This window comes from Mytilus edulis, chromosome 1, assembly GCF_963676685.1.
Source record: "Mytilus edulis chromosome 1, xbMytEdul2.2, whole genome shotgun sequence".
Taxonomy (NCBI): domain Eukaryota; kingdom Metazoa; phylum Mollusca; class Bivalvia; order Mytilida; family Mytilidae; genus Mytilus; species Mytilus edulis.
In genome coordinates this window covers 23,089,460-23,101,834 of record NC_092344.1, presented here as the reverse complement: position 1 = coordinate 23,101,834, position 12,375 = coordinate 23,089,460, and the positions used below count along the sequence as shown (strand labels likewise).

The following is a 12,375-nucleotide window of genomic DNA, read 5'->3' as shown; positions in this document are numbered from 1 at the left end:
TATTTTGTTATTTGTCATTTGCCTTAATTAGTTCATTAAAGTTTGCCTGGAAAAAAAGAAGGAATTTTAATTCTCAGACTCACAGTTACTAGGAAAGGTAAACACTCAAATTGATTTGTATCCATTAACTTTGCTTAAGAATATCCTTCTAGGATTGTTTAGGGAATGAATGTCAGTTGGTTAGTGTCTGTTTTATGTTTAACTCACAGTTCCTTTTGTTAACCGGATTTTTGTGACAAAAATGTCGGTTATTGATTTGGGGATGTACGGCGGGCGGGCGGGCGGTCGGGCGGGCGGCAATCAAAATTTGTCCGTGCATTAACTCATGAACCGTTCAACCAAAGCTTTTAAATTTTAATATGTTATTACTGACAACTATACGAAGGTCAAGTTCAATAATGGCGATTTTGACTTTTACCGTTCATGAGTTATGGTTCTTGAAAGATTGAAAAATGGAGTTGTCCGTGCATTTACGCATGAACTGTTCTACCAAAGCTTCCCAAATTTTAATATGTTGTTACTAATGACAGAATGGAGGTCAAGTTCAATAATGACGAATTTGACTTTTACCGTTCAGGAGTTATGGTTCTTGAAAGATTGAAAAATGGAGTTTCCAGTCGTGTCCGTGCATTTATGCATGAACTGTTCTACCAAAGCTTCCGAAATTTTAATATGCTGTTACTGATGACAAAATGGAGGTCAAGTTCAATAATGACGATTTTGACTTTTACCGTTCAGGAGTTATGGTTCTTGAAAGATTGAAAAATGGTGTTTCCCGTCGTGTCCGTGCATTTTCTCATGAACCATTCAACCAAAGCTTTTGAAATTTTAATATGTTGTTACTGATGACAAAATAGAGGTCAAGTTCAATAATGACGATTTTGACTTTTACCGTTCAGGAGTTATGGTTCTTGAAAGATCGTAAAATGGTGTTTCCATTCACGTTGTTGCATTTACTCATGAACCATTCAATCTAAGCTTTTCAAATTTTAATATGTTGATACTGATGACAAAATGGAGGTCAAATTTGATATTGACGATTTTCACTTTCACCATTCATCAGTAATGGTTCTTGTGATATTGCCAGGACACAAATAAATGTTAATAAATCCGGTTTGCTGTCGTTGTGACAGCCTCTTGTTTATACTTGAATTAAGAGGTGAATATTTTGGAAAAGGTTTGAATGCTAGCTTCTTATCATTCTTCCTAAGAACCATAGTATCAAATCAAATCATTTAATTGATCTAAAATCCAAATATTGGATTGATACCAAGACAACGCAAACATGACTATTTTGAAAACATACAATATTTAAATTTAAGAAAGACGAGGATTGTCTTTGGAATGTAATAAATATGCTGTAAGTCAGCTGGCAGGACTGATCTGACCTTGATCACCTTAGCATGGTTTATTGGTTCAAAACCTTCTGATTATCTCATCCCTAGATAAAGCAGTGTTTAGGTTTATGAAGGTAATAGTCAGTAGATTGAGATCTGCTTTAGTAAGAGGAAGGTCAGGCTTGCATTAATAGTCACTTCATCTTTCCTTTCGAGGTAGTTTTTGTTGAAGTTAAAGTCCAATCAATTTGACCCTTAGTATACATGTTCCTTATGATATGATCTTTCTAATTTTAATGCCAAATTAAAATTCTGACCCGAATTTCATGGTCCACTTAACATAGAAAATGATCATGCTGATGGGGCATCCGTGTACTATGGACACATTCTTGAGTATTGTCAGTTACACTAACTACAAAAGTCTTGAATTCAAAGGTCCTTTTTCAAAACAATTTGATATGTCCTGTCAGGAAGAACCATGCTTTGCAAGAACATTGGCGATTTGTTTATTAGTCTGTACCCATTTAATTTCGTTAATCTCTCCACCTTGAAGCAATTGCTTTAATGCATTGATCTTCATCCTCAATCTCTTCTCTCCAACAGGTTTGTCAGAGTATATTGCATGATAAAGGTCTTTGTTGTCAACAAAACAAGTTACTGGAGTATGCTTCAATTCGTGCTAATTCTGCATTAATTCCTCAAACAGAGCTGCGAAAGATATTATACAATCCACACCACCAGCTAAGGCTAAGGCTTCACTTGCCAAGGCAGTGGTGATGGCGTCAACAATGTATTAGTTTGTGATTAGGTCTTATTTATGGTGAACTACAAGTGGTAGGTCAATCATATTTGGTATGCAGTTGTATAGCATTGGCACATCTCATTTCCATGGAGATTAATTGGCCCTGCCCCCTCAGTCATGGTCTATTGACTTTGAAACTTTTGCTTATTTTACATGTATTAGTTTGTGATTTGGTCAGTTTATGGGGAACCACATGTGGTAGGTCAATGATATTTGGTATGCAGTTGTATAAGCATTGGCATATCTCATTTCCATGGAGATTATTTGGCCCTGCGACCTCAGTCATGATCTATTGACTTTGAAACTTTTGCTTATTTTACATGTATTAGTTTGTGATTTGGTCAGTTTATGGTGAACCACAAGTGGTAGGTCAATGATATTTGGTATGCAGTTGTATAAGCATCGGCATATCTCATTTCCATGAAGATAATTTGGCTATGCCCCCTTAGTCATTGTCCATTGACTTTGGATTTTTTTCTTAGTTATCATGTATTAGTTTGTGATTATGTCAGTTCAAGGGGAACCATTAGTGGTAGGCCAATGTTAATTGGTATTCAGTTGTATCAGCATTGGCACATCTCATACTCATGGAGAATATATGGCCTCATCCCTCAGTCACAGTCTAATGACTTTGAAATTTATCCTAGTTTACATGTATTAGTTTGTGACTAGATCAGTTTAAGATGAACTGCTAATGTTAAGTCAATATTATTTGGTATGCAAATTTATTGGCATTTGCAAGTATCCAATCTTCCCACCCCCTCTTCATGGTTCATTGACTTTGAAACTTTTACATAGTTTACAAGTTAATGTTTGTATTTAGGTTTGGGAACGACTTGTAAGAAGTCAATATTATTTGGTATGCAGTTGTATTAGCATTGGCACATCTCATTTACTTTGAGATTGTTTAGCCATGTAATTCAGTCATTTGAATGTTTGCATAACTTGTGTAAGATTTTCAAGTATTGCTATTTTTTTCAACATTTGCATAATCAAAATTACAAAAAGGCGAGACATATCTCTGTGATAACAGTTTATGCACCTTCCAAATTATTTTATTGACTTTCTTTAGATCTTCAATAGTGCTAGTCTTAATTTTTTATGAAATGCCAGCAACATCAAATGCATTATCTGGTTTGTCTTACTAACCACAATAACTGTCCTATTTTTGACCTCAATAGAGTCTGTTCTGATAATGAAAGAGGAGAGGTTTTCACTATGTCTATACCAATTAAAAAGTACTGAACTCCGATGAAAATTCAAAACGGAAGTCCCTAATGAAATGTCAAAATCAAATGATAAAACCCATCAGTCTTCGACATTTCTGACATTCTTTCTTGCTGAGAACCATAGTTTCATTTCCTTGGCTGAGATCAAATGTTTGAAAGACTTACAGAATCTTTTCCTTCCTTGAACATATCCCTTATTCTGGATACAACACTTTCCTCAAAGGAACTGGATAATGCCCAAAGAAAGTCATCTACAAATTCTGCTAGGATACCAGTCAAACCTTTTTCATTATACCAATAAAATACTGCTGGATCAATCTTTGACACTGTTCCTTAACAATCTAGCATTGTTGTTTTAACTTTTTCGTACCACTTTTAGGATGCATCAGCTGGCCATATACATATGGCACTGGCTACGGTTACATGGAAATGTAACAATAATAAAAATATTATTGTTACATAGGAGACTAAATGCCGGAATGCAAAGTCGGGTAAGGAACCGATTAATTACGAATGTAACAATAATTACTGAGGCTACGGTTACATGGCGTTATTGTTACATGAAAAACAGCAATCATTAAACTTAAATCTTGTATAGTTACAACTTTTGTTGCCTTAATTTTGCATATGTACGAAATAATACTTGAAATAATGATAAATAATAAATATTATCGTTAACAAATGGTGTTTAAATTGTTTTTTCTAACGTATAAATGGTTTTGGTGTTTTAAAGATACTCTTCCTCTTTTTGTACTTATGTTTGTTGATGGAAACGGCGAGAGCGAGGTTATAGCATTCTGGATAGTTTCTGACGAATCTCGAGAAACTATAAAAGAAATAACGCAACTCTTCAAAAAGTACAAAGAAAACTGGTCCAAAATTCGATGTGTAATGAGTGACAAAGACATGATCGAGAGAGACGTCATTAGGGAAGAAATACCAAATGTACCCTTACTAATATGTCTTTTCCATGTACTAAGAACTTTCAAGAGAGAAGTGACTACTGAGAAGCTTGGAATTTCAAAAGACGAACGTATTTTGGCTCTTGAATTGCTTCAAAAGATGGCATATGCTAGGACCGAAGACAGCTACTCAGAATTTTATCGTGAACTTAAACACACTAATCTTGAGTCAGTTATTAGGTACTTTGACAAGAAGTTTGTATAGCTGAATGAAATTTGTGTCTTGATATTGTTTCAGTTTTGTTTCAAACGAATCCTAAGTATTAAATTTTTCACCCACAACAAAATTGGTCACAAGAATCTCTTCATCCATTGTGCATTGTATAATGACAGTAATACGAGTATGTGTGCAGTTAAATACTTAAAGTGAACACTTTTCTCAGCCCGAGGTCTCAACAACAAACCATTGGTCTATATTTTCGCCTTTGGCACTACTTATCTAAAGTAGTTAGATATAGGAAGATGTGGTGTGAGTGCCAATGAGACGACTCTCCATCCAAATAACAATTTAAAAAGTAGTAGCTTTAAAACACCAAAACCATTTATACGTTAGAAAAAACAATTTAAACACCATTTGTTAACGATGATATTTATTATTTATCGTTATTACAAGTATTATTTCGTACATATGCAAGATTAAGGCAACAAAAGTTGTAACTATACAAGATTTAAGTTTAATGATTGCTGTTTTTCATGTAACAATAACGCCATGTAACCGTAGCCTCAGTAATTATTGTTACATTCGTAATTAATCAGTTCCTTATCCGCCTTTGCATTCCGGCATTTAGTCTCCTATGTAACAATAATATTTTTATTATTGTTACATTTCCATGTAACCGTAGCCAGTGCCTATACATATTCGTTTAGGCGCCAGATTTTAACATTTGCTTTTGCTTCTTTAGGCGATCTCAAGATGACTTCTCTTTGCAATTTTAGCAATACATGATAATAATCAGTTGTAGACACTGCTTTTCACATGTTGGAGAATTCTTCGGTATCTCATCTATTGCTACCAATCTTTTCTATAAAATGCGTTTCCTTTATTTTTTCAGACTATAAGCCCACCTTGTCGAGATACAGTTTTGACCATTGTCTTCAACTTCTTCATACACATCATGCTTTCTCCAGTTATCCAGTTTTGCCTCTTTAGCCTCGGTAATATCAGTATCATTTAAAGGTACATCTTCATTGTCGTCATCTTTCTGGTTTACAACTTTAAATCATTGACTATTCTTAGATCAATTGATATCTGATCAACTGTACCATTTCCTGGCTGGTTGTATTTTTTATTGTACCAGCTCTTCTTGCCTTTCGTGCCTGTCTCAAATAATTGCTTCTATTGTTTCATTTTCACCAGGGATTTTAAAATTATACGTCTCATTCTGATTCTTCTTTAATTTCATGCAATCATTTGCCTGTCACTAAGCATGAAGTTCCATACTTTCCTCATGAATATCGTTCTCTGTCTGATTTTCCAAATCAAGGCTGTCTCTACCTTCAGATTCAGGACTATCTTCGCCATTCAAACTACCATTCTGGCTACCAACATGACTATCATCCTGATCAGCACTTTGAGCAGCACTCTCGATTGCAGATTCTTCAACATTTTCTTGGTTTTCATCACGCATAAACTGCCCATCTGACGGCAGTCTCCCATGAAAGGTTAGAGCTCTCTCTCTCTCTCTCTCTCTCTCTCTCTCTCTCTCTCTCTCTCTCTCTCTCTCTCTCTCTCTCTCTCTCTCTCTCTCTCTCTCTCTCTCTCTCTCTCTCTCTCTCTCTCTCATTTTATTGATGGTTTCTACAAATTCATACAACCATTTACAACCACATACTGTCTTTAAAAATGCAGTATCAATAACTGCGGCATTGAAGGCTTCTGCGACAAACACTGTTCGAGGCTTAAATTCTTGTGCTGAGGTTAATAATGTTATATTTACAGTTTATTTAACTCATCACTCTCATGTTCTGTTAAATTCACATCAAGCTGTTTGTGAAGACAATCCTTCCCCAATGAAATTTGGAATCTCATATTTTACAGCTTGAGACATTACCATTGTAGACTGGATTCATTTTAGTCTTAAGTCTACTAAAGTTTGTTGATTTATCAGCTCGATTACAAGGGAAATTTCTTCTTGAACTACGACCTCTCTGATAATAGCCATCATTGACAAAAGATGATTCTTCTTTAACAATTACAATAGAGTCTCGTTCTCCAGGAACATTTTGAGATTTTGATGCAAATATCCTATTCAAAGCAGATTTCATTGTGTCGAATTTAAGGTCAGAACATGCAGTTAATGCCAGATGACGATTACTTTAACTTACTCCAGCGTTGTCCAGAAGTTTAAAAGCTAGAAATGCGATTAGAAGTCCTATATCATATTTCTTACATTTATTATATCTCTGCTCAAGTTCAATGATATAATCAGACATGCTTACATCCTCTCCTCTGTGGAGCTGATCAACTATAGTAGAAGCCTGATCTATTTATCCTTCTTAAAAAGCTTGTCCAATTTAGTTATCAGCTTACCTACCCATTCATCAACATTTAAATCACTGGGATCCCTTGGTTTTCCTTGTAACGACAAAGCTAAAGCCAAACTTCTTTTGTTTTTATATCAGTCACGAGTTGCCACATTTTTACCTCATTTTTCTATTGTTGATAACTCTTATTTTTGGTCAAACATGATGGGTTCTTGTAACTAGGTGCTGTTGCCATCTTTATAAGCCCTTCTACCACTGTTGATTGACAAATAATGGCTTAAAAATACTTCTATTGTTCTAATCTAATGTCTTTACTAAACTATAAACTAAACCCACCAAGTAACATGTACCTGAAAAATAATATAAACAAAATAATAGAAAACACAACACTAAAGTAGTTGACACTACATATACAATATATGCAAAGCCTCGCTTTTCGTTCTGTTTCTTAAGCTCATACAAATAAATATTATATTTTCCGCAATGAACATGTATTGTGTTTATCCTTAAGTTACTCCCAACATTTGAAACTTTAGTTCTTAAAAAAAAATCATTGTCCATAACTTCTCAAATAAATCGACAAAGTTGAAACGCGGACTGCAAAGAGGACCCCAAATGATCTGGTTAGGAAACAGAAATATTCATATTACCGATTGCTCAACGTAGAAGTGGGGTAACAGTAGACTTCATTGGTACAAGTTCAAATAAAGCAAACAAAAATTTGTATGTTACTTTGTACCTGTTATTTGTACAATAGTTGACTAATTGCAGGATGAAAAGTGATATAAGGATATAAAATCATGCATTTAAGCTTATACGTCCTACACGTCATTGATCTATCTGTTATATGTCAAAACTACTGGCTATTAAAGCTAAAAGTAGATCTGTTCAATTACTGATTTTTGTCGTGCCTTTTACTTGTGTAGCAGACAGCTAGACATAGGGATAATGATCCTGTGGAGGCGGCAGCGTAAGCTAACTTCTTAAGAGCTTTATATTTTAGATGGTGGAAGACCTGGATGATTCATACTTTGTATACATATGCTTTATGTTACGAAGTTTCTTTCTGTCACATGGCCATTGTCCTTGAACTCATTTTCATCGTTCAGTGATTTTTTGTAATGATAATTTCTCACTTACAATGTGTAATGATAACTGTTTGGTATGTGCGTATCTTGCGCGGTTCTCATGCCCATCTGACAGTTTTCACTTGACCTCGACTTCATTTCATGGATCTGTAAACAAGGTTAAGTTTTGGTGTTCAAATCCATGATATACTATAAGCGATATTTCTAGTATATTTGGTGTATGGAAGGATTGTAAGGTGTACATGTCTAACTGGCAGGTGTCATCTGACCTTTACCTCATTTTCATGGTTCAGTGGTCAAAGTTACATTTTTGAGTTTTCTAGCACGCACTATATCAGTATATATGCAATAGCTCTACTATATTTGGTGTATGGGAATATTTTATGATGTACATGTTAGTCTCTCAGGTTTAATTTGACCTTGACCTCAGTTTCATGGTTCATTGTTCATGATTAAGTTTTTGTGTTTTAGTTTGTTTTTCTTAAACTTTAAGCAATAGGCCAACTATATTTGTTGTATGGAGGGATTGTAAGCTGTATATGTCTACCTGGCATAGTTCATCTGAACTTGACCTAATTTTCATGGTTCAGTGGTCAAAGTTAAGTTTTTGAGTTATGGTCTTTTTTCTAACACTATATCAGTATATATATATGCAATATCTCTACTATATTTGGTGTATGGGAATATGTTATGATGTACATGTCAGTCTCGCAGGTTTAATTTGACCTTGACCTCATTTTCATGGTTCATTGTTCATGCTTAAGTTTGTGTGTTTTGGTTTGTTTTTCTTAAACTTTAAACAATAGGTCAACTATATGTGTTGAATGGAGGGATTGTAAGCTGTATATATATATGTCTTCCTGGCATGGTTCATCTGACCTTGATCCAATTTTCCTGGTTCATTGGTCAATGTTTAGTCATGTTTTTCTTGGTTAAGTCATTTCAGCATGTGCACTCTTGTTATAGTATTATACTAATCCATTGTACAATTATTTCCATCATCAAGTATAGCCCAGAAAGTTTCAACCACACTAAGCTGATATTTTAATTGTGTTGTTATGTACTTCGAAGATATTACCACCATTTAATCCTGTGACATGGAGTGATAATAGGTTAAGTCGGGACATTAATGATAGTTCTTTAAATTAAAGGAAATATAGTACGTTATTTTAATGACATGGAATTGAAGAATGCAATTTGAGGTATAGCGCGGAACAACCACACCAATCTTGTGACACCCAGTCATTACTCTTTTCCAATTGGAGTCTATAGAATGGAAATGGGGGAATGTTTCAAAGAGATTACAACCCGACAAAATTAAAGCGCAGAAGACATCCATATTCTAAGATAGAAATAGACACGCTTACCCTGTGTACACTTTACAATACTATATGCAACAGTTCAACTTTATTTGGTAAAGTAAATGATAGCAAGGTGTAAATAATTAATGTATTGTCCGGCATGTATATAAAAAGAAGATGTGGTATGATTGCCAATATAACAACTGTCCACAAGCGACCATAATGACACAGGCATTAACAACTATAGGTCACCGTACGGCCTTCAACAATGAGCAAAGCCCATACCGCATAGTCAGCTATAAAAGGCCCCGATATGACAATGTAAAACAATTCATTCGAGAAAACTAACGGCCTTATTTGTATAAAAAAAAATGAACGAAAAACAAATATGTAACACATAAACAAACGACAACTACTGAATTACATGCTCCTGACTTGGGACAGGCACATACATAAATAATGTGGCGCGGTTAAACATGTTAGAGGAACCCCAACCCTCCCCCTATCCTGGGACAGTGGTATAACAGTACAACATAAGAACGAACTATAAATGTCAGTTGAAAAAGGCTTAACTCATCAGATGGACAAAAATACAAGTGGACGTGGCCGGGTACTTGTACATCCCAACAACAAAAAAAATCACTTGGAACAGATATCTCAGAGTACTTGCAGTTATCTGACGGCTAGTTCAAAGCCACTAACAACTAATAAAAAATTCATGCATCTAAGACTAAACTATGGTTCAACTGACCTTGACCTTATGTTCATTGTTGATTGGTCAATCTAAGTTTTTATGGTTAAGTTCGTTTCTAAGAATCAATAGGCATAAGTCAACTAGTAAAGTTGATGTATGTGTGCAAGTGGGTATTTATTTATGATTGAATAAATATTGGTATGATTTTCATTGTAATTAGTTTTTTATTTCTTGTTTGAATTTACTTTAAAATAAAGATGATTTTATTTCTAATTCATATTTCATATTTGTGTTTTCGTTTTCATATAGATTAATTAATTACGGAATGTTATTAATTATGAGTTGTACCAAGGAATTGTATAATTAATATTGTTTGTGCTATGCATATTTTATATTCACAGACTTTGGCGATTGACAAGTTTCGTCTTGATTGTTACTCACTTCCTTTATTTTGATGGTCATTGTGTTAACGCTTGATTTGACTTCACACTTTCTACTATTTCATTGGTTCTGGGTACAGTATAACTATATATATGTGCCTGATTAGTTATATATCTTTTGGCGGTTTATTTCTATTGAAGTCTTACTAGATTATCAATTGTGGATTGGTGTTCAAACCGAACAGACGTTTCATATACATATTTTGTACTATTTGGTTTGGAGGAATTCCACGATTATTTCAGGTGAGATTGCTTACTTTAAAGGGGCACTAGCTACGATATATATAAAAAAAATAAAGTATGATTTTTTTTAGATCAATCATTAATCAAATTGGAATAATGAAATAATAATTTGCTTTTAGCAATCAATTTCTTTTAATTTTGTTGAAATACGCGATTAAACATAATTTTTGACTGATTCACTTGCAAGTGAAAACGTCATCATCATTCTAACCGGTATTCATGTGAACTTCAAGTTAACCCCCAGCTAGAGATTGACAACGCATGCATTGTACGTGTACTGGTTATTTAAAGAAAAAGAATGTCAACAATGAAAGTGAAACTACGGTAAATCATTTGATTACTAATTCGATGCACATAAAATCATTCTTATATGGTTAAAAACAATGAGAAACATCTATTTTTAATCTATAAAATAAAATCAAACAGACCTATAAAAATGCAATTGCACGTGTTGGTTTAATCTATTCGTTTCTTTATTTTTGTTTACATCGCTTATATGGTCATCTGAGGTCAAATCGATAGTTAATTAGATGGCGTCTGGACTAAAATACACACGAAACGAACCTATATATTATCTACCCCATGCTCTGTAAACTGTTTATTTTAGACTTTTGATAGTTTGGATAAATGTTTTACATTGTTATAAACCAAATATGAGAATTTGAGTCAAATCGGTTACAATGAATTTGACAGCTAGTGCCCCTTTAATACTTATCTCTTTAGTTATTCTGTCTATATCTTATTTTCATGGTAATTTTGTTAGCGGATTAATCAGTATTTCACGAATGAGTAAGTATCCATTTTTTTATGACTTCGTAAAGAATGTGTATCCTTTGTTTATAGAATGAATATTGTAAACTACTACATGCATGTACAAGTATTTTTAAGTTTAGTGTTACTTTATCATAGTCAGTTATTTATGGTACATTTGAGTTACATGAATGAATAAGTGCAAAGATAAACGTACTGAATGACAAATATTTGAGCAGAATTATTCAAAGAGACTCTCCTCCTCCTAGGGTTGTATCAGCACTGTCAGTCGAGGGTTTTTAAAACAGGTTGGGAACAAACCCTCTACATGGTGTAACTGTTTTAGAGGGATAATCCTTCTATAGACTAAGAGGGGTAATTGTCTCTCTACAGAGGGGTATTTATGTTTAGACTGGATTTAAAGCAAAATAGGGCGCAATGGCATTTTCTACTTATTATGGCAGTAACTTGCAACATGTGATGCACCAATTGATGTACTTATATTAATTAATTTAATATGCACATGCCCAGTTTACTGTTAAACTGAGAGAATATAAAATCTATTGTTCACCATGCATAATTGAAAGCTGTGATGATCAGGTAAATTCCACTGAGTTATGCCTCACTAAAAAGAAGATCTCGTGAGTGTTAGATTTAACATCAATTTTAAAGATAAGCTGTCCCTTTTCTTGCAAGTTGATCAGGTGTTCAGATAGGTATACAATAGATTTCAAGTTCTGTCACTTTAGCAGAAAACTTGGCATCCCAATTTTAAGTAAAGTGCAATAATTGATACATATAATGCTATAGAATATAGCCAATATAACTAGAGAATGCCATTCTGTCTATTTTGCTTAAAATCCAGTCTTGACAAAAATACCCCTCTACAGAATTGTCCCTCTATAATACAGAGGGGGGATAGGAGGGTCCTGATCCCGAAATCCCGGGCTTAAAACACGAAATCCCGAAATCCCGGGCTTAAAAACATGAAATCCCGAGGTCCCGAAATTCGAAAAAAAGAATTCCCGGATCCCGAAAGGGTCAA

At 34.2% G+C, this 12,375-nt stretch overlaps 1 protein-coding gene across 1 annotated transcript in view; it reads left to right on the top strand.

Annotated features, from left to right (window-relative positions):
- Positions 1 to 9,363: 9,363 nt before the first annotated feature.
- Positions 9,364 to 12,375, top strand: part of LOC139527861 (gelsolin-like protein 2) — a 36,716-nt gene continuing 33,704 nt past the window's right edge. Inside the window, exon 1 of the mRNA XM_071323540.1 lies at positions 9,364 to 10,580. The gene's annotated coding sequence lies outside the window, so the exon portion shown is untranslated. The remainder of the gene's footprint in view (positions 10,581 to 12,375) is intronic.